Here is a 22,908-nt window from a genome sequence, read left to right as displayed (position 1 = left end):
TCTCTCTCTCTCTCTCTCTCTCTCTCTCTCTCTCTCTCTCTCGGATGCTCACATATGTACAGCTACTATGTTCCTATGATTCCTATCCCTGAGTCTACCAGAAAAACTTCCCAACAATGAAAATGATTGAGGACTGCTACAACATAGCATTTCCATGTGATGTTTTGCTCTGGTCCAGTTTCATTTCGTTTCCTTTCCTTTCATTCCGTATGTTTTGTTTTTGAGTAACTGTATTAGTTTGCAACAGAAAGAAATGGAGAAGTCTTGCAGTACCTTAAATAAAGACTAACAAATTTATTCAGGCATGACCTTTCTTAAGTGAGAGCCTATTTTTGCGAACAATTTAAGCTGAGCAACTGTGTTCATTGTCTGGATGTTGAACTAGATTATTCTTGAGATCCCTTCAACATTCTGGCAAAGAAAGAGCTCATGCATTTCAGAACAGATTAATAAAGTCACTGATGAAAAGGTCTCCAGGTGTACAAGTTTGGCCAAGGAGAGCTGCCTTGTCCTGAAATAACAAGTATTCTCTGAAAGAGCCTGGTTAAGTTCCCTTGTTTCTGCCCCTTTAGCAGCACATGTCTTTCACATCACTCCAGGAAGGAGGAAGCCTTCTAGGGGGAGGATGAGCTCAGCAATGTTGCACCATGAGCTGCTTCTTTGTTTCAGTGCAAAACTTTGTCTTGCTTTTGAACTATAGAGCATGTGGCTATTTCCACCCCCATGGGCAACCTTTGTGATTCAGGCTGAACACTGTACAGGTGTGTGTCCCTAACTCTGTGTGTTCACACTGAAGCATCCTAACTTGAGGGAAGTTCCATAATGCATCCTGAAAAATGGGCCTTTCAGTGGAATGGTATTGGGAATTATTCCCATAACAGTCTGGTTTCTTTTTAGTTCTGGACATGATTAATAGTATAATAACCAGAGCTTTTTTTGTCAAAGAACACACTGGAATGGTGTTCCAGCACCATTTTTTTGATGGATTTTTCCAAGTGATTGTAAATCGCCCTGTTGGGCGTAGCAGATCCATGGCAAAAATCATTAACATAGTGCCTGCAGGCTGCTTGTGTGTTGGCGCTGATTGTGAGGGTGCTGCTCAGCTTTGGATTGGTTGTGTGGTCGCACGCTGAGCGCTTACTGCTGGTGGAGACCATTGTGCAACAGTGTGACCCCAAGACATGAGTTCCGGCACCTTTTTTTTTTTTTTTTTTACAAAAAAGGCACAGATAATAACTGTCAGCTCATGTGTACTTTCTTCCTGAAGTGATTTCTGTATGAATTTCCAGTTGAACTGAGCATTAGATTCAGCTGAAATCCAAAGCCTGAGCAGAATTGTGCACTTTTCTGTTGTCTCCAGAAACAAAATGAACTTGTTTATGAAAAAATCAGAATGAAAACATTGTTTTACAAAAGGTACATGCCCCCCCCTGCAAAAAAAAGAAAAAAGAAAAAAAAGATGCTTTTGCTTTCATTTCAGGAAGAAGAGCTGAGCGACTGACAAGTCCCCCTTCTGATCCCAGCACCCATTTTACCAATGGCTCCAAACACTGTATTCTGGGAAGGGCAAGGATAGAACCGTGCTTTAGTCCTTCTACCTTCCCAAGTCTTCACTTTGAAAGTAGTCAGAGCTCTTCTTTTAGTCATCATATACTCATAGTGTTTGGAGCAAGCAGAAAAAAATTCAGACCAAAGCAACATCGTATTTGCATTTTTGCAGTCTGGTGACATCAATATAATGTGAGTCCTGTGGAAGGAATTGCCTCAAGATGGTTTTCCCTAAGCATCAGGTAATGCAAAGGAAACCAAGGAGGCCAGAAGCTTCTGCAGATGGGATTGATCATTGAAAATCAGGACACTTTCATGCATGCTCAGCTACAGCCCAAGATTGGTTTTCTTTTCATTTTCCCCTCCCAGCCCCCTTTCCCCCAAAGCAATTAAATTTCTATAAAACTGAATGAATGAGGTCAAAAAAATCTGGAAGAAACATTTGGCACAACACAAATTTTAATATTGTTAAAAGGTTAAAAGGTTTGCATGTACTCCTGCAAGACCCCATTCTGAGCCAAATGATTCTGTCATCCACCAGTACAGACAGATATTATAGGTTAATTCAGCATTAATTTAGCTGCCGTTTCTCAGCAGATAATTTTTATGATTGATTTTCTTGGAATTTTCTCTTTGCCCCTTCCCAGAACTATTGGTGAATTGGACTTCCCTCTAGAAGATATTCAGGAAAACATTCTCCTTCCAGTTTTGCCACCCTGAAATAAAATATGTATTTTTGAGAGGCCCACTAAGGTTACCACCAAAACTATCCACAAGCCAAGCAGTGAAATCAAAGCCTGTAGGTTCCTCTTTTGAGGGTAGGGAGTGAAGCATCTCAAGGTTAGCAGAGAGAAAGGTTGGATAACACTAGCAAATGTTCACAAGCTTGTAACTGCTCATCACACTAAATGTAGCCTTGGATGTAGGTAAACCTGTCAAAAGACAGTACCATTTCTATGGCTGTTTATTTGCTCTGTGGTGTGGATTTTTCTCATTTATTTATTTACAGCATTTCCATATTGCTCCACATCCCAACAGATTCTGGAGCAATTAACACTACAAAGTCAACTAAAAGAATACAAACAATATATTAAATGCATCAAAACCAAGATAATAGCAAGAGGATGGCTGGTGAGCAAGGAAAGTTTCCTGGATACAGCATTATGTAGGTCCCTGCATGATCCCTGAGTCAGGGAATCCCATTGTAATGGGGCCACTGCACTGATGTGTCTTCTTCTGGTGAATGTTAGGTCGGCCATGGCCCATTAGAAGAGTGTCCTTTGATGACCTCAGTGAGGAGGAAGACTGATAAGGAATCGATATTTCATGACATTAGCATTATTTCTTCTTCTGCTCCTCTTCCTCCTCCTCCTGTTATTGGGCAGGAGCTCTTCCTTGACCTCTCTCCAGAGATACAGCAAAAGAGGTTCCTGGAGGCCATGGAGGATATAAGGTGTGCAACCCATTTCTTAGTATCTTGGTGTTTCAGAACCCTCAAATGTGTTATCACAAAATAAGTAAAAGTCATAGCAAGAAGCCATTTCAAATCACACATACACACACATTGACAGTATGCTAAAAGGAGGTTGTTCAAATAATTCAACACAGAGCAGTGTGAGGAGAAAAGCATATGCAAAGAGAGAGCCATCAGTGTGGGATTACATACAAATGAGGGTTTTTATTTTTCCTCTTAAACAGAAGAGATTAGCACTAGCTAAGATGCCAAATGCAAAAGCCATGCTGTATTAATCATTTCAAAGGCAGAAAAGGAATACACAGAGGCGGCTCCGTAACCTCTGTGGCTTCTCACTGTGACTAATAAAGCCAAAGCAGTGCACCTTGCCCTATGACTAGAAGGCTCTTGGCACACAAATCAGGCGGAGCCGATTGACGGATCAGCAGGATGTGGCAGCCATCAACAGCTATCAAAGTGGGTCATGTCCTAAGGACAAGATCTCAGGAACAGCTTAGAGGAAATAACAGGAAACAGAGACACGCATCATCGCGGCCAGTTGTATTGCAGACAGACACCTTTAAAATGTTCCACATCTTGCTAATAGTGTCATGAAACCTAATTCACACCATGTTCCGACTCCGCCATGCCCATCTTCATTGCTGAAGGCACAGTGTGAACTGGATTGTGACAGATTAGGATGTCCCTGAAGTCACTGGTCCTATGTTGGTCAGAGAATGGCACTGGATTATTATTTACTATAACATTACAATCAGAGTCTATCTTTTTGTCTTATGAGGAAAGCACTGCAGCTTGCAAAAGTCCTTCTCCTCTCCATTTTATCCTTGCAACAGCCCTGTGAGGTTGCATAGGCTGAAAGTCAGTGACTGGCCCCAAGCCATGCGTCCCCTTCCACCAGGTTGCACTGGCTTGGAGGTGGTACCCTAGTAACATTGCTTGCCAGCATGTCAATGGCTCCAACGCTCTCTGCTGGAGATCAGCTCCAAGCCCACTTGCTCTGTCTCTTCTTACTTGGCTTGCGAAAACCTGGCAGTGAGGGCAAGAATCCAAAATGTGGTCCTCCCAAATACAGAGGACACACATGGAATGTCTATCCCAGTGGTACCTTCAAGGCCATCAAGCTCATATGGGTGGACAATCGGGAGAGCACAAACAGAAAATTACTCAAAAGCAAATAACAAGAAAGATGGAAAACACATCAGCAGAAATAAGATAAAGACAGAAAAAACACCCAGTCAAAAATGCAGTGTGAAGAAGTCAGAACATTCCACACAAGGCTATTGCGAAGGTGTTCCTTGCAGGCTCAGTGCCCATCAGTGGAATTCAGGGACCATGAAGAACAGATTTTGCACAAACATGGTCATTCACGTTTACACAAAATCAGAGTTGCACAAATTTGTTCTTCCAAAAATGTGCAAATCACCGCAAAATATACAAATACTGAAAAATGTGTATGTTCATGAATGGGAGAATGCATTTCTGGTCATGTATGGGGAAATGCATGTTTGACTTTTACTATTGACATTTATTATTATTTTATGGATTTTTTCTACAACTGACTGTGCACAATTTCATAAAAGAGAAAAGGTCAGCAAGTCCACAGAATGCACGCAGCTGAAAAAGCTGGTCTGATGCAGAATCCACAGACTGGATACTTAGAAATCTGTACTCTGAGTCTGTTACAGGTTTCCCTGATGTCTCTACAGCTGGATGAAGAACGATAAAGAGGCCATTTGGATCAATGATCTGTTGTGGCAACAGAGGGATATATGCAGATTCCTGGTGTCCACAGGTCTGCACTGGCACCAGTGCTTTTTAACTTATTCAGAAATTACATCAATTTAAGACTGAGCAGCAAGCTTGTTGATACTCCCAAATCATTCAGTGCCATTAAAACAAATAGGAATTACAAAAGTCTCAAATTGTGTATATGTAAATAAGATCTGAGCCAGCTGTCCAAGGAAGAGCTTGCAGTTGCGGTAAAATGCTCAATGAAAATGTCAAAGTGTGTGGCTGCTATGAAAGATTCCAATTCCATGTTCAATATAACTAAAAAAGAAATTGGAAATACAATTGCTAATATTATGCTATTGTACATATATGCGGAGCAAGCACATTTGAAATCCTATAGAAATCCTATTTCCTACAAGAAATCCTATTTCTTGTTTTTCATAAGTCATCCAGAGACTTTTAGTATTAGACAGCATATAGAAACTTTCAATAAATAAATAAATATATGCAGTTCTGGTCACTTGACCTTAAAGAAATAGACAGTATGATCTGGGAATGGAGGCAGCTCCTTCATGGGCAAAGGTTGCAGCACTATGACTTTTCCTCTTTTTAAAAAAGCATCCATGCTCTTTTGAAAGTGCATAGGTTCGTTTCCCTCTCTGACAATACTGGAATCTAAGTTCATCCCCTCAAGTTGAAAAATCGGATATTCAGGACCGGGATGGCCTAGGCTTAGAAGTGAGGCAAGCTGAAATGAGACAGCAAACCTGCATGGAACACAGTTAGCACGAGCAACACTTTTGCCACACCACTTGCAGCCAGACAGACAAAGGCTGCTGTACCTGGTGGGTCTTGATCCCCAGCAAACACTGCAGGAATTCTGGATGAGCTGCCCAGGAACTCAAATCCATGGCCCCCATAGGATGCTATGGGGCAAGCCCATGGAATCCAATGGTTCCCTGCCCCAAACAGCTTGCTTGCAAATCCCTGATTCAGGGTCACATACAAAGAAGTATTTTGGCACAGAAGGTGGCACTGAACGATGGATTCACTACCACTGGATGCCAGGAGAAGCACCAGCATGAATGGTTTCTAGAGGATGTTAGAAAAGCCCATGAGCTGGGAGACCATCCATGGCTACTAGTTATGGAGATGATATGTGCCACAGACCAGTCACTGGGGGACCTGAGGAAAGGATACCCTTGCACTCATGTCCTATTTATGGCCTTCCCATGCACAGCTGGTGGGCATAGGCCCTTGGTCTGATCCATCAAGGCATTCCTCGGGTAGCTCCACATGTCACAACAGACAACCTTGAGTAGTTACCATGCTTCAAAGATTTGGCTTTGGCTGTGGCTTTGGCAACCATGATTTCCCTAACAGAAGCTCAGGTGGATTCTGTGATATGATGGTCTCCCTCATCCCTGCTATGTTCTCCAGTTCGAATCTCAAGGTCCATCACTTCCTGCCTATGTCACCAGCCTTTTCCTGATTAGTCTGCACAAATCCCTGGGCATGTTCTCTGACTCCCCCCACAGTTTCTCCTACCCCCACTATGTTCCTCAGCCAATAGAAATCATCTTTTCCGATGTGATCCTTCCTCACATCAAAGCATGTTTTCAGGCATAGCCCCATCCTCCCATTTCCTCCCTGAAAACCTACCAAGACAGGAACCAAGATCATATCAGTTTGGTCCCCACCCATGTGCATTTACTGCCAGAGAAAGCATGTGTGTAGGCACCTTTGCAACTGGTTACTCTGACCTTTCTTGAAACCAGAATTCTCACGTTTCCCACTCCACCATCCAGCAGAGTCTCTTCCTGTACCCCAGCAATAATCTTAACAATCAGACACCAAGTCTTGTCATTTTGGATCAACAGTAGCATCTAGAAGTGTCTGCTTTACCAGCAGGTGGCAATATGGGACAATTTGTCCCATTTTTCTGCCACATGGGGAGTCGGGGGGGGGGGGGAGTTCTCCTGGAGATTTTCAGAATAGTGTTTTTCCCAGAAACATGTTGCTTGAGCTCTGGGTCAGAACCACCAAGCTGAACCCACCTCTCTGACCATGTATGGAAAGTAATCAAAGACCTTGTGCTTTTGCTACTTACTAGCCTAGGCTGCAGAAGTGAGGGACAGATGGACAACTTTCAGTGCTGACTGCATGCACTGTCATCCTATAATTGACTGGATCACATTTTTTGTCTGGCCAAGATTTATGATGGTCAAGACCTTTGATTGGTAACTCTGCTCCTGAAAGAATGAGATATGTTTGCATCCATCATACTGTTCCGACTGATAAATAGCATGGAACAAAAGATAATAAGTAACACCTTTTAAATATTACCTTTGGAAACGTTTCTCTCCCTTTGGTAAAACAAGCATGCCATCATTGTACCACTTTTGTGAAACTGAAACATTAATAAAATAAACCCAGTCAATAGGATGGATCCGTACTACATCAGCATAAGATATTCCAAGCCAGTACATAATCCTCTTTCAGCATAATGCACACTGAGGCTGGGTAATTAACAATGTTATACAATATTTAATAGAAGCATTATGTTTAAAAAGATATTTCATGAGAACAGAAGAGCCATTAATCTTTCATTCTGACTCATCAAGGATGAAAGCTAATGTGTATTTTTATAGTGCATGATTAAAAAAAGCAATTAGGAATAAAGCAGGGATCTTTTTAGAAAGTTTTGATTATCATATGCATTGGATTGCATAATTAAAAGAATAACATGAAACCATAAAGTTGGAAAATGATCAATAAAACATGTGCAGTATTTCCCCCCAGTAGTACACTTACCCTTAATTTTAAATTCAGCGTTGTCCTTTTAATTTAGGACACAACTAGTTCAATTTTTACCTGAATATTTTGGTGTTAATGAAAAATTATGATGGAGCAAAGAAAATGTCATACTCTCTACCACCTCTTCAGTGAGCAGAAAGCTTTTAAAAACGTTTGTTTGTTTATGTGCTGACTAATTGGATGATGCCATCATTGGAGTTTGTAACAATAAACACAAACAACAACTAAATAAATATAACCACAAAGTATCACCATAATGCAATATTAAGCATACAAGTATAAAAGCTATTTAAATAACAATGTTCAGGCAGTACAATTCCAAATCAAGCAGCAGATTAAAGATAAAACACCTCCTTCAAAAGGAAATTTTTAACCATGCATCTAAATGTTCTTGATGAAAAGGCCAGGTAGATCTCCTTGGGGAGGGTATCGCACAAATGGGGAAAGATTGCAGAGAAACTCTTTCCCTAGTAGCTTCCCATTTCACAATTGTGTGAAGATTTACTCACAGCAAGATAATCGTGCCATTAGACAGGAACACATTTTATACTTAAATATTACAAAAATTGTGATTATTCACCTTTTTTCCTCAAAATATCAAACATTATCTTTGTAACCATAGATGGCACTCAATCAAAGATCAAATTAAATTAATTAGGGGATATGAGGCTGGTTTGCAGGAGTTCTCTTGTCCCTTGATAAACTCGAAACAGCCTTAACAAACTCAAAACAGCCTTTATCTCTGTCTGCACAGCACAAGCTAAATTTCTTGGCTGAGTGTGTGAAATCTCAGGTTTTTTATCCTTCAACAGTGTACAGAAAAATAATCTTTTAAAAGGTTGAAAAGAAGATATATTGGCAAAGCTGCAGAGTTTATAAGACAGAATTAGATCAGAACTCTGCCATATTTCTCAGGTTAATTTACATCAGATAGAATGTGTCTTTCTTGGATTTGTCAGACTGTGTGGATATGAGAAACATGTATGGGTCTTGGCAAACCCAGGGGTATCAACAATTAAACTGTAACCTGTAAATAACTGATAAAACATCAAAATGCTATGCCTTTCTTAATGGTGATCAGTTGGTAAGGTCATATAAAGATAAGGCATAATGAAATGCATATAAATTAATATACCTCTGAAGAAAAAGGGGCCATGTTTATGAGTTGTTAGATCCATTTTTGTCCAGACGCTGGGCAATGAAGATTAATGGAATTGACGACCTTGATGTAGGTTTTTTGAAGTTTAAAGTGCAAGCTAAGCTTTGAGAACTTAAATGAGGGTGGGGTTGTGCGGCAGGAATCATATGGAAGGAGAAGTACAGTTTTCAAAATAAAGAGAAAACATTCTCCTATTCTGTTTCTCCCATGCAGGCTTCATAGAGATGAATTTGATTTGTGGTAATGAAAAAGTGACCAGAGAAAGAGCTTACGTAATGAAAAAGGTCCTTGCTAAAACATATACATTTGAAAAAAATATGCAGAGACAATGCATTCCTTCTGGAAAATGCACAGGAAAATACATTAGATTTTTTGTATGGATTGACAAACTGTAATTTGCAGTCAAGTGAAGAAATGTTACAGAATGAAGTGGAAAGTGGTGGTGAAATTAGAACCTGACTAGATTTAAATGGATTTGCCCAACCCTGGTGAAGACATGCTATTTGTCAAATAGGATAGATATTGTGTTTTAAAATATGCAAACGGATGTGGAAACATAGGAAAACATAGAAACAGAGTGTGTCAGGAGGGACCCTTGGCCACCTAGTCTGACCTCTGGCTGCAGCCAGCTCCACTCATGGCATGCCTACCATGTGCATGTCCAGCCTATCCTTGAACACCCTCAGTGGTGGGACTTCAACCACCTCCCATGGAAGCCCATTCCATACCTAAGGGGTCCTAACCCTCAGGAAGTACTTCCTGGCATCCACGTGTGCCTGTACATGTGTGGTTTTTGCATGGTGGAAAATCCCCAGTGTGGGCTAAGGCATAATTTTTAAAATATTATTTTAGCATTTAGGATAAATTTCTCTGTCATGATTGCTGAGCATTTGATACGTGATTATGCCAGTAGAAATTATGCCAGTAGCTTCCAAAAAGATTTCCAGAAAATAAATGCTTTCATAGAATAGTAGAGTTGGAAAAGGCCAAGAAGGCCATCAAGTCCAACACCCTGCTGCTGCAGGACACCAAGTTCCACCATCCCAATCAGATGACTGTCTAGTTTTGCCTTAAATGTCTCCAGTATGGGAAAACCCACCACCTCTCCAGGCAGCTGGTTCCACTGTTGTATTGCTCTGACAGGGAGGAAGCTTTTCCTGATGTCTAGCCTGAACCTGGATTGTTAAAACTTGAATTGATTATTCCATTGATTATTCTGTTGAATTGATTATGCTTTGATCCAGGTCAAAGGCTTTCATGACTGAAGTGAGATGTGATTGCTGATGTCTTGGCTCAAACCAGTAGCCATTATCTAGGATAATGATGGGCCACATGCCTCTGTGTCCAAATATGAATATAAGGGGCATGGAGATCATTGAATCCAGGGAGAGGACTGGTCAATCTGAGTGGTGTGGTGCAAGAGAGGGGCAGAAGCAGGGCCATGGTCATAAGATTTAGGGGAAAGTGTCCACGAAAGGCAAAGCAGTCTGAATCCTCAGCAGTCAACAACCAATTCCACAGAAAGAGACAAACAAAGCCCAAAACACAGAGAGGTGAGGGGGAACCCCAGACGCACGCATGTGCGCGTGCACACACACACACACACACTTCTATGGATCTATGTTCTCCTACAGCAGCAACTCCCATTCCAGAACAACCAAGTGGTTCTGAGATAATTGGTGGGAGGGGAGAATCCACAGAGCCACAATGATTATGATGATTAACTCAAATGCTATGCAAGAAAGTAGTCCTTGGCACATGGAAACAAAGTCTGTGGGCATCCAAAAATCCATGCCAGCACATATCCATGACAAAGAATCCACCCAAGCAGGCCCCGTAGACGCAGCCGACAAGAAAATTCCAGGCTCTTCATACAAAGTAAGGAAGATAGGATTGCTTGGAAAGAAGCATGGCCATTCCTTTGCATATAACAGCAAAGATGGCAATTCATTTTTTTTCCTGGTAAGCCAGCAGGAACCTACTGCAAAAGCACACAGACTCCCCATTCCTTTACACATACATGCAACACAAAATCTCGTAACAGTGTGTGTCATGGCAACGATGGCAATAAAAATTCAAATTGGCATGCAATACCAAGAAGCTGTGGAAACAAGTATGCACTCAAGCACATATCATGCATACATGGCCCAGACCATTCACACATGTCCCAAAATACACCAGACACACATCCCATAATCACATGTGGCCTCTGAATTACAAAAATGCCTCCAAAAGCAAAAACAAAAAGCAGGCCAGAAACCTGGATGCACTCACCTTGCCCAGAAGACCCCAAAACTGTTCCAGATAGAAGGGGTTGCTTTTGACAGGGAAAAGTCATGGAGTGGCAAGAATTTTTGGGACACATGTGGGAGTCCTCAGATCTTCATGGTGACCTTGAAGGTCATGAGATTCTTCAGGAGCTTCTTCTGCAAACTGCAACAGCAGCTGGTTGCCACAGAGAAGCCATCAGCAGCTTGGAAAAGAAGATCTTTCAAAAATTATTTTCCGAAGGTAAGTGGGGTGAGATATGATGATGGAGTGATGCTCCAGTTTCCCTTTATTTAAAACCACCAACCAAAGTCACTTCACAAAGCCACACTTTTGGAAGCATCAAATGGGATTTGAAGGAGAGATTGGAGATCGGGGGGTGGTGGGGTTGGGATTGTTGTCAGAGAAGTGTACACACACACAGGCAGTTTGCTTAAACTGTCAACACTTGCACTGCATGGAAGAAAACTATCCTCAAGAGAGGCACTTAAGTGAAGGAGTGGTACTATCTGGAAGAGTTGAAACAGCATCTCTGGAAAATGCTTTTGAACTGATTTCTGTTCTCACAAGTTACATTTTCATCTTTTAAATGTAGAGCAAATCTACTGAAATGGCCAGTCCCTTTAATAATGTAAAGGAGATGATGTTGGGAAGTTACTTAATGACTTAGAAAGTAAAATTCAACAAGGGAAGTGTGGCCTAGCAAGGGAATATCTGGAGACTTGGGATGCTTAAGGAATTCAGTCTTTGTGAACTTCAGAATCCATAATTCATGCACTAATATGTGGATTAGTTATCTACTGACTTTTGCATTTCTGCAATGGCCCATTGGCATTCTAGGCTTGAAACCCCTATGGAAACATGTTTTAAAATACATACCTTGAGAGAAAATACATTGCACATTTAAATGCATGTTTATAGTTGCTTTTTGGAGGATTTTTTTTTCATTAAATACGAACAGGACAGTATGGGCGAACACACACACACACACACACACACACACACAGTGTTGAATGAAAACACACTGTTTTGGTCATTCCTTTCAATGGCATTAGAGCTATAAGAGGGAGAGGAAAATTTAAGAGATTGTGATTTCAAAATTTATTCATTTTTTATTTATTTGGGGCAGTTTTAGGCCATCCAATCACACTGAGTCTCTGGACAGCTCACAACAAATCCATAAATACAATAAAAATATAAATACAAATAAATACTATTATCTTATTATAAATACCCCAACAATAATAAAACTAAATAACCCACGACTGGGATAAAATTAATAATTAAAATCTATTGCACATTAAAATATTGGGAAAATAAAAGGTCTTGACCTGGTGCCAAAAGGCATATAATGATGGTGCCAGGTGGACCTCTCTAGGGAGCGCATTGCATAGTCGGGGTGCCACTGCAGAGAAGGCCCTCCTCCGAGTACTCTGTCTCCTAATCTCCTTCAAGGAGGGTTCCTGGAGCAGGGCTTCTACTGTAGATCTTAAGGGACAGGAGGGCATATAGGGAAAAATTCTGTAGCAGTCTTCCATATTCTGGTTCTCTCTGTATGTGTTGGACTACAGTGCCCATTGCCCCACTGGTCACACTGGCTGGGGATGATACCATTAATCTTGTTATTTATTTTGAGGAATGTTCCATTATTCTAGAAGCAACCATCTCTGCAATTCATATTGCTTGGTCTGTAACCAATGGAAGAGTCTCAGGAGGTTGCCAAGCAACCACTTCATGCGATTGTGCTTATATTACTCCTTTCTTATAAAATATTAAGCTATTTCTGAGGTAGCCCTAAAGTTAGGCAGCTTTGCTCATGGCCACTGTGGTGGAAGCTGTGGCTGCAGCTTCCTGGGTTGGGCACACTGAACACCCTTCTTTATATGGACCATCCCATACAATTCGGCAGCAACTGGATTTGCATGCAACTTGTCAGAGTGGGAAAAGTTTGGTTTCCTGCTTTAGCTGTTGGCCTCTGCAAAGTCATTAGGACCATATTGCAGAGGGAAGCCATTGTCTGGAGCTGTGCCCCAGGCAGGCAGTTCTTAAAAGGAGGAAGATGTTATATTTCATCGTAAGCAGAAATCGCTACTGCTGACTGAGAAGCCGGGCTCACAGTCATTGAGGAAGGTAGCAAAGAAAAAGACAGCCAAAGCTCCTTTTAGATGGAGAAGTCCTTGGAGAGGTGACAAGGATGGCAACACAAGGCTGAACAACTGAGGGCAAGTGGAAGTGTACATCTTTGAAACTTTGAAAGGCAGAGCACAGTGAGAGCGTGATTAAGAATTAACAAGAACCTATAATCTAGAAGATATTAAGAGTTGGCAACATTGATTTCATCAACGTGCCTTCCCCTTCCTTCTTGCCCATCCATCTATCCATTTCTCTCTGTCTCTCTCTCCCCACCCCCCACCCCAACTCACCTGCAACCCACATGAAATTGATGGGAATATTCCAATAGATGCTTTTCCCAGCATTAGTTTGGCTGCATTTCTCCCACTTCCATTAGTACATACCCACACCACCACCATCCGTTTAATATTCCTCTGGCAATAGAAAAAGAGTTTTAGGAGGCAGGAATATACCTTGTCCCATGTTTGCAACCTGAATTAGTACTGTCTGGAAACAGGTCTACCACTTGATTTTATACATGTATAAAATGGTCCTAAGAGACTTACAGCCTAAGCCATATTTCACCCCACCATAATGGAATGCTAATTGCCAGTACGGAGTGACGCTTAGGATGTTGTTTCTAAGTGTGTCCTGCTTATTGATTTTTTTTTAGACTGGCGAAGAGAGACTGGAGTTCCTGCAGTTTAACAGAACACACATCTTGGTGTTCATCCTATTTGTGCTGCTGAAAGATCCTGTTGATCTGCCGGTTGAAATCATGCCATCATTTACTTGTGTTTTGTTCTAACAGTTCCTCAGAAATTGGACTGCATAGCTGGATCCAAGAAACATCTGAATGTGAGTGTCAACCTTGTGCAGCGCATTACTTTTGAAAGGACCTCGTTCACATGTGAGTCCTTTGTAAATGGATCCAAGTAACACCATATCAGGCCACAATCACTTTGAGTCCTGTAGATTTCAGCAGATCTATTCCAACTATGATAAAATCTGCCTGCGGACAGAACACATGCACAGAAAATGCACCAAAGAAGACAAACTGACCATTTCCATGGTTAAAACAAATATATAAAGAAGGTGTCAAATTTCAGTGTGGGACACTGTGCCAGCTAGACACAGAAGTGGCATGGTAAGAGTGACTGACTGCAGCAATCAGGCACTGGTGAGCTTAACACTAGGCTATTGTCCCATGGTCTGTCTAAGGTCATCCGTGGACCTGATATGTAAGCTGAAGTGGATGCAAGGTGCAGCTGTAAGTCTACCAACAGAGTCCTCTTTTTGACAGCGGTTGGACTCCAACATTCTTCTCATGCTTGTCCATTCTCAGTGTAAGTCTAAAACATCCATGGGGTATCAGATTGGGAAGGGTAAGCTCTTCCATTCTGGAAAGTAGACAATATTTCAAATGTTTCTAACTAAATATAATAACAGCAACATTGGCCAGTGCTGTTATTTATTTTTTATATCATTGCATACACAAATCTGGAAGCTGCTAAAACATGATTATAAGGAAAAACTGAAAGCATAAAATCTCGACTTTTGTTTTCCCACAGTCTCTCTTCAACCACTTTTGAATTTAGAATCTTGATTCTTTTTGTATTATTTTATATTTTGGTCTCTGTGAACTTCTTTTCAGTTTAGATTGCATGTAAATAGTTCTAACTAGTCACACTTCAACTAGATAGCTCCTTATTTATTACTCTCCATTTGGTACACATTTTTTGATGGGGTTGCATTTGATTTTAAACTGCTGCCTAACTAGAAGAAACAATTATGCAAATGAAAAATTAGATCTTTCAACACTTCAGAAAACTGCCACACATATAATTGCTTAAAGTACACACAAAGAATCAGTTAATTCCAGAATAGTTCGGCATCTGCTAACAAATTTAGGGAAACAGGCTGTATTTATTGTAGATCTGTAAATACTCTGGAACTTGGCAGGTGGTGTGTTTATGGAGCAGACAGTGAGACAGGAGAGAGAGAGAGAGCTGAAACTCATTTTCCATGGGCAGCGACATTGTTTTGCAACATGTAGTGGAGACGCTATAACCTTTTATGATTTCATTTCTTTAATTAATTCATTTATTGCTCCAGCGCAGATCGTTTCCCCAAATCTCATCCAGGGTGGTGCTGCACAAGAAACAATCTCTTGACTAGTCGGGAATTGCAGTTGTGGCTTATTGAATAGGGAGGGGGGAGATCCAATGCTTTATTCCAAAAGGGAAATGTCAGAGCTTTGGAAAGGGTTCAACAAAGGGGCAGAAGAACTTGTACAGGTCGCTGCACTCTGCAGTGTTTGGCTTGTATTTTAAAGAGCAGTACCTGACACCTTTGCATTGAGTGTTGGTGGAAGCATCGTGATTGTCAGATGTGATGACACTGCAGATTGGAGCATGAGCCAATAGATACAAAAGGTGACACCTGTGCAACCTATGTTTGCTATCAGCGGATAACTAAAGCATCCGTTTGCAAATGAGAGGTTTCAATATGCATGCCACCAATTTGTGTAACAACCTCTTCTCGCAGCAAGGGAGAGCTGCTCCCGATTCACTTGGCCCATCGCGGTCTGATGTGACCTTTCCCTCATCCTCTAAAAAATAAATGTTGAGGTGTTCTTTAGTAGCAGTAATTTATTATAATTGCTCAAGCTGTAGGCTTGGGAATATTTTTAATAGATGTACCCTTCATAATTTTTGTCCTTTTAAAGCCATCTGTGCTACTTGTCATTACAAAATTGTATAATCAGAAGTTCACAGGTCAAAATACAGTCCTTCAAAGAATTACTCACTGGCACCTCTTGCTGTCAGTCCAATAGGGAAAAGAGATGTTAATAAGATGTTGATATTCTACTTTGGAAGGTAGGGGTGAAGCCTATCTCTCTACCATCTGTCTCCTCCTCAAAGTGATCCTTTCTTAAAACTTGGTGAGGGTTAGGTCTTTATGGCGTGCAACATTTCCCCCAGCCATGTAGGCTAAAACAGGACCTTTCCCATGCAAATCAAGTGTAGTCTTAGTAGCCTCACTATACAGTTATCTCAAGTGGCGCTGGAGGTTGCATTTACTGCATACAGACTCAATATGCTTGGATAGTTGTGCATCAGACTAACATGTCAAATCACCTTTGCTAAGCTAAAAAGAGGCAGGGCTGTAGTTGGATGAGTGAACACATGTGGGGCCTGGCTTGGACTTAATAGCCTTAGAGGCCCCTTCCCTTCCCTTTTCCCTTCCCCTCCCCCTTTTCCCTTCCCTTCCCTTCCCCTCCCCTTCCCCCTTCCCTTCCCAACCAGCTTTTGATTGAGATGTATGACTTTCTGTTTTTCCTTATTTTTGAAGGCCAGCCTTAAGTGGTGAGACTTAAAAAAAAACAAAACCTAAGTGTTTTTTTTTTTTTAAACTAGGTGGAACTAGTGTTGACTGCTACATGGGGTTGGAAGCATGTGGGAGAAGTCCAGCCCTGACTTTTAAGCTGGCAAGAGAAGGGGAGCTCAGTCAGGACCAAACCAATACACAGTTGCTGGCTCAGTAGTTGCTGAGACAAGAGGCCAACATGATCCAGGTGACCATCCAAGCAGCAACCATGTACTCCACCAAGTGACCACCAGTACTAAGTAGCTTAACTGACCTTATCCTTCCATTGATCCATGTAAGCCACTGGTGGTTTTGCTTGGCAAGTCTCTCCATTAGCTTGGTCTTGTGTCACCACATTCACCCCCATTTTTTTCTTGGCTTTCATGGTAGCTCACTAGGAGCCACTGAGTGTCCCTTTTGTATTTTGGGTATGGAAACCCAAAATTAAAACCTGTCCTGCCAAGCATGCATGACAGACAAACTCATGATCAGGAATGTCTCTCTTTTATCATCAGTGACAAAACATTATTTTGTTAGTTACCCAGAAACCACATCATTTGTTAATTTTTAAAGAGACATATAATTTGTTAAGATCCACTTTATAAGTTGCATTTTTAGGAGCATGCTGAATATATTGCTGTATATGTAGGATTATGTAGAGAGTTCATGAGTATCATATTTGATTTTCTTACGTCCCAGGTATGGAAATATGTCAGTCATTCCCATATGCGTCCCCCCACAAAAAAGTTTTGACTTCTTCCATCAGCCCCAGTCAGAGTGGTCAACATTCAGTAAAGCTGGAAGTTGCCATCTAAAACATCTGGGAAGTTGTGGAACAGTCTTTCAACTTTTCCTTTCCTATGAATGCAACCTGAAGACATTTCAACTAGTCAATATGTGAGGGTGATCACACCCTCCTTTTCTTCCAAAATTCCTTTTGTTGAAGAGCTCCTGAGGTCAGCTCCTTTATCTTCACTGCCAAAGTATTCACCACAACCCATTCTCATTTCTTTTCCCTGTTTGATCAATTTAACATTTTACTAGAAGTCAAAAATAAGCAGGTGGTTGAATGGTAAAGTGTAGCCCTTGACTTAAACCTCAAAATGATGTAGTCATCCAGGTGGAGAGGAAAAAAAAATCCCAACAGTACTATCAGACAGTAGCAATTAATTCTGAAGATTTCCTACAGCTCCCTCCTGCACTTCTCATCTTTCTCTGGGCTTTGTATTGGTTGGGCAAGCTGAAGATCCTGCTACCCAGATGCCACTACGGATGCTTCCATTGATCAAAATGGCATGCTAAGTTCCGCAGAGCCATTTCCACAGAGATTCATGAATGCATTTCAGAGATATTTCTAATGGTAGTGGTTATGGGTTCAGCGGGAGTCAGCCAGAGTTCAATAGATTTCTGCAATTATGGACACCGCCAACAAGTTGGCAGCTTTGCTCCATAACACATGGTCTTCACACGGAACTGAATCAGGGTCAAATGAAGTGTTACTAGTGCTGGGAGAACCCAGCCCAAATGAATTCATTATTTCCTCAGAAAGTAATTAATTCAGCCATTTAATCTGGGCTGAGAGTTCTCATTTAATTTAAGATAGCATTCTGCATATACAAGATTTGTGCACAGAGTGTCCAACGGCCCATTGGCAGCAGCAGTTTGCAATTGCGTAGTGCCCCATGACATCACTCACTGCTGTGTTGTGTACCGTCTCCTTGTTGTTCCCACATGGCCTTCCTCCACAGTGTTTACTCGCTTTTACTGATCAGACTATGGAAGAGAAACAGTGGCACGCATCAAGACAGTATCATATTTTCTCCTGAAAGAGAAAAGTTATGCCAGCCAACCCAGCACACAGGCAGAAATGCCATAGTTAAGGTGTGGGGTGCGCAATGTATTCAAATAATAATAATAAATTCAAAGATCTCTGCAAAGGTGACCACCATTAGTACTTGAGTTTCAACCAGTGATTGGACTAATTAAGATATCCAGTGGTATCATTAAATGATGAAGATGAGGATGATATTTCCTGGCTGCGTTTCAGGGCAGGAAGCTTTGCCAGAAAACATAACATGATGAATCATAAAATAACAGCAACAGATGAGGTACTAAAATGGTGTGTGTGTATGTGTGTATAAATAACACCAAAATATATATATTTGTGAAAGTATGTGAGGATGCAGCCTGCCAGACCAACATCGGTCTATGCAGAGTAAGGTGAATTGGCATGATATACAGCAAATTTGAGTTCTTTTAGCAACATGAAGTGAGAGACGGGGCTTGGGCAGAGTTCCTTGGGGAGACAGTAAAGAAAAACAACTCTACTGGCATATCTTACATTTCACTAATGCAATGGCAGGATATGGGTATGTGCATTTATCTCCCTGTTTATCCTCCCACAACATAAATTAGATTCATTCCAAACTTTGAGAATTTTTTTCCAATCTTAAATTTGGTTCATTCCAATGCATTCATCCAGTTATTTAGAAAAGTTCATTGGAAAACTTGCACACATCTTCATGATGCACATATCTCCAAATATGTGTCCTTGAACAAAATTAGACTCCGTGTGTGTATTTGCAACCATATGCTCATAGAATAAAATAATTTTAACAGAGGGAGGGGAGGGGAGAGAATTTAAGACAGGGACCTGCTTCCACTTGTGGTCATTCATCAGGCTACAGACTTTCCAGCTTAGCAAAGGTGAGTCTACATGCTAATTTGGTGTCTATTTAAGTAAGAAGGCTAGTGTTTGCTAATATATACATTTCTGCATGTGGTTTTTTTCTCCAATATCTACTTTTCTTTCTTGTTATGGAAGAACTTCAGCAAAATGCAGACAAGTGTGAATTTGGAAAGAAATCTGTTTTTCAGTTCACATTTTGATTGAAAGTGTGGAATAAGGTGAGTCCTATTTCAATGGGAATTGAATTAATTCTCTCCCCCTCCCCCCCCATCTTACATCTGCTCCCATTTTCCTCCCTTTCTTTCATGTTCCCTTTGTTGGATTTAGGCACAACTTAACTGGGGTGGGGACTCATTCCGGTGTGGCAGAAGTCAAATATGCCCACCACAGCCAATGGCATCTCACATGGCTTCATATTGAAATAGTCTTTAATCTCTCCTTGGATGAGCTGTTACATATTTTTCAATACTAAAAACATGAACATTATTAAATCCTGGCTATTATTATCCTAACATTTACAAGAGGTTTGTTTGTTAAAAAAAAAAAAGACACATGCACATTATTCCCAGCACTTAGGAAAACTTTAATTGGAATTAATGCAGATAAAGTACCCCACAAATACACACACATCAAAGTGAAAACACTAATTATTGAGCTATAACATTTACCAGTTCATTCTGTTATTCTTTTATGTATGTCACTTCCTGAATTCACCATTCAGATGCTATTGTTGAAAATGACAATCCATTGACTTGCCTTTGCTAATTAACGTTCTGAGTCATTCAGTGCATTTTTTGTATAAATGTTAGATCTTCACATGACTAAAGAATGACACAAGCAAAACACTGTAAAAAAAATGATAAAACTCTGTGAACATTTGATGAAGTACTTAAACTTCTCCTTCACCATGGTTTAATAAATCCTAGCAATGCATGGGATTTGGATTTAGGAGAAGCATTTCAGGCTTTTAGAAGAGGCTAAAGAAATGCACACTGGCCATGAAATCATCCAGTGAACACTGACTGGAAAAGTTGGTGAGACGAGTGAAGATCTGGATAATCCAGACAGGCCAGATTTGAAGCATTTCCCTGCATTATTCAAAGAAGTTCAGCTTCCTGTTGTAATCCTCCTGTATTTTACCATTGCCTCCCTTCCCCTCCCCTCTCCAATAATACAGAAATCATCTGGGGGAGGGGAGACAAAATAGCTGCCTTAGACCTTCTGATTTCTTTATTTCCCAAGAGCCCTCCATCCAGAAGCACAGAATATGCCATGCCTATGATAACAACCTGAAAGGAAATGGCAAGAAGGAAAATGTTCCACGCCCAGAGCTTACACATTTCCTCTGCTCTTCTCTCCCCCTCTCCCCACTCCCCGCGCATGCATGCGTGTGTGCAAACCAAGCCAGAGATTTTTCTAAAACAAAAAAATGACCAAAAAAATGAGACTGTTATATTTGGATACACCACCAGAAGGCAAGACGGTAAGAGATGACTTGACCACACATGATAACAGCATACATATATTATAGAGAAGACATTCAAAGGGTGTTTTATGGTATCTGACTACTGACATGGTATCTGAGGCAGTTCTGTTTTTGTGATTCGAACTGTCCAATGTGCATACCAGCAGCGATATTCGAATTTAATATTTTGTTGAAAACTGTTCAGTGGCCCCTTAAGGTCACCTAGATTAGTTTCTCAGAATATGGCTACCAGTCAAGCTAAAATAGTTTTGGTCTCTCCATACCATTCTTCTGCAAAGTAGAACTCTTCAAAGTACCAGCATCAGCAGAAGCGCTATCAGAATTAAAGCTTTTCTCTCCCTCTGGTTTTGGAGAAAAATGCAATGTCCTTATATTTCATATTTATGTTGCTTTCTCTCCTTCATGACAGCCCTCAGGAGTTTATCCTTTCTTTGTTTCATTTCTATTTGAAGTTGGCAGGACTCCTACCCACACAAATGCTGAGGGTTACCACACCTCTGGGTTCAGAATTATTGCAATTCACTCCAACTTGCATCAACACAGTTTTTCCTGAAGATAATTTTGACTCTCTCACACACAGAAAGAGACAAGATAATAGGAAACGAATTGTGAGAAAGAAGCATGCTATTGCGGGACTTCCAAAACTAATTCAAGGAGAGTTAGAAGCTTCCTTTTTGACTCACACCTGGAGGTTCTTTCAAAGTAAAGTACTTGACACACAAAATACTAACAGTGAGTTTTATCATCTTGCATGCAGGAGGTAATAACCATGAACAATGTGAAATGCAACACTTGTTAAACACTTTTGGCATCCTTTAAGTGCAGATGTGACTTTTGCAAAACTTAGGATGACAAAGTTTTACATTCCTGTTCAGAACACATGGCATGCTTACCCACACTCTTGTTTTGGAACACAAGGAGCACTGAGCAAGCGTTTCCAGGTTTCCACTTCAGCTTTATCAACAAGGCCACTTTGCAACTCTTTCCTCCTGACTGCCCTCCACATCCCTTACCCTTTTCTTTGCTCAGGCTTCAACTCTCTGGTTAACTCTTTCTCCACCCTTCTGGCTAATCCTTTCCTCAACAATAACCTTTCTCAAAAGTCAGCTTAGGTAGGAGCCGCTTCAGTTTAAACAAACTTTTTCTATTGCAAGTTGATAGTAGTGTATGCTATAAATTTATACATGTTTGTGCCAACTCACTTGCTCTGGCTTCCCTAGAAAATTCTAGGAACTGTAGCTTTGTGGAGAGCATCAGACATTTTGTTGGAAGCTCCTTTATGGCACATAGCTTTTGATACCAGGCTTCCCACACCAGTGGAAGGCCCCTTGAAATATCATTGCCCCGAACCTGTGCCAACTTTGAAATATGCTACCATGGACTTGTCTCATGCTGCCTGATCCTTTTCATGATGGATGATTCTCTTCAGCAAAGTCATTGCAGATAAGCTTTAAACACACAACACAGTGGTAGTACTGTATACGCAAGTTGTCCCACCCCTCTGCTTTTCCTCCCTGCACAGATAACATGCTTCATATTGTATTTTCACACGTCTTAAGGGTGCTACTATCGAGAACATTTTGAGCCTTCTAAATGTAATGGTACAAGCATTGCAGCTGAAATGTGACTACATTAGGGTACCTGTCCAGCAACAGTTGTAGGCTTAGAATTTATTGTCCCTGACTGTGTGTAAAGCCAAATCCAAACATCACAGTCACAGCCTGGGATGGTGCGAGCCAACTAAATGGTGCGCATGACTGCTTTGTGTGCATGTGGGGACAACAGGGATTAGACTTGACAATATAATGTAACAATAACTGTTTATTTGTTTAGAAAAGTTATACTCAACCCTGTCAGCTTAGCTCTCTGTGCAACTTACACTCAAGTAAAAATGCCACGAATAGCAATAAACAAAAATAGCATCAGCAGAGAATAGCAGAGAAGACAACAGACACAAGCGACACAGCAAAGCACACTAAGCTAACATTCAAAAGTCCCAGTCAAATGAAAATTCATTTTCCTAATATCTTAAAGACAGGGGCATGAACCAGGTTATCCTTGCTGGAAAGAGCATTCAGCAGAGGAGGCGTCAGAGACAAAATGGCCTTTCCCGCATTCTCATAGGATAGCCTCGAAAGATGACTCATCAATGAAAGGCCTCAAATGTAATTGTGAGCTGCCCAGAGGTGTTGTGGCACAATTTGGATGGATGGACGGATGGACAATGGCAATAGGTCTGACAGTTGTGAATTGCC

The sequence above is a fragment of the Varanus komodoensis genome, unplaced genomic scaffold (genome assembly GCF_004798865.1).
Source record: "Varanus komodoensis strain SLA01 unplaced genomic scaffold, ASM479886v1 scaffold31, whole genome shotgun sequence".
In the NCBI taxonomy this organism is placed as follows: Eukaryota; Metazoa; Chordata; class Lepidosauria; order Squamata; family Varanidae; genus Varanus; species Varanus komodoensis.
This window is presented reverse-complemented; position numbering follows the sequence as displayed.